This window comes from Ceratina calcarata, unplaced genomic scaffold (assembly GCF_001652005.2).
Source record: "Ceratina calcarata isolate Rehan_Ccalc_2016 unplaced genomic scaffold, ASM165200v1 scaffold337.2, whole genome shotgun sequence".
Taxonomy (NCBI): Eukaryota; Metazoa; Arthropoda; class Insecta; order Hymenoptera; family Apidae; genus Ceratina; species Ceratina calcarata.
In genome coordinates this window covers 306,029-307,200 of record NW_017156497.1, presented here as the reverse complement: position 1 = coordinate 307,200, position 1,172 = coordinate 306,029, and positions in this window count along the sequence as shown.

Below are 1,172 nucleotides of genomic sequence, written 5' to 3'. Positions count from 1 at the left end.
CATCACACCCTGTAACGATTCAAATTTCATAGTTCAATTATAAATCGACGCGGATCTTCAAGAAATGCAATACTTAATAACAGATAGAGTGGTACTCGATCTTTTTACGAATGAGTAAGATCTACGGTTTAATCAGAGAACAGACGAACCTGATGACGTGGGCGGCCGACGATGCTGGGGAAGACGGCGCGGGGTGCATCGTCTCCAGCGAATCCCGCCTTGCACATACCGGATCCATTGTCCACGACTAGTGCCGCTACATCATCGTCACACATCTTGGCTTTTTACGGTGTACTTTCTACGAACGTACAGATCGTTTGCATTAGAATCATCTACGATTCATCGTTACACGTGTTAGAAAAAATATAAAACCGAACGATTCAACGTGAACGCGCTTACGGATCGTTAAACCTAAATTAAGGGATCGCAATTACGTAATCGTTAAGAATCGTTAGAATTGGTTCAGCGATTGATCGTCGAGAGAAACAGATCTTAGCATAAAACTAGAGAAGAATAATTAATCGTTAAGCGCACAAGCAGAGGAACCACTAAATTGGTCACTTCACAAACGGCTGGAGGACCGACTGGTTCCGGTCTCAAATAAAATTGACACGAATCACTCGAGTGAATAAACTGCACGTGTACTACTCGAAGACCGTCGACTGTTCTCCAGTCGGACGAGGGACCGGTGAGCAGTGGTCCAGCCGATGATTATTGCACGGGGTTAAGACACAAGCAGAGAAAGCTCGATTAAATTAACTTGAATATTTTTCACTGTACCGTTGGCTGACGAGAGAAGAGTATCGGCAATGATCGCTGGTCAGGGCGTGTGTCGTACGAGAGACCGAGAGCGGCGAGTGGCACAGTGCCGGCTCTGTGGGGTCCCTTTATCCATATCGGTTCGCAGCCGAAAATAGCGGTCCGCCCCTTAGATGGAAATCTATCGTGCATTTACGCTCGTCTCGGCCCGCCGCCGTCGCCGCCTAGTCCTTAGCCGCCCTAGCCGTCACGACGAGAGGGAGAGACGCCGTGCGTCGCGACGCCACGGGCCGACGGCCCCCCAATCCAAATAAGGACTCGGTACGGACCAGGGCCGTCGTTCGTTGGGCACTCGTAAAACCAGGCTCGAAGGGCGTCCATCGTTGAGAACGGACCACCCCCGCAATTATTCA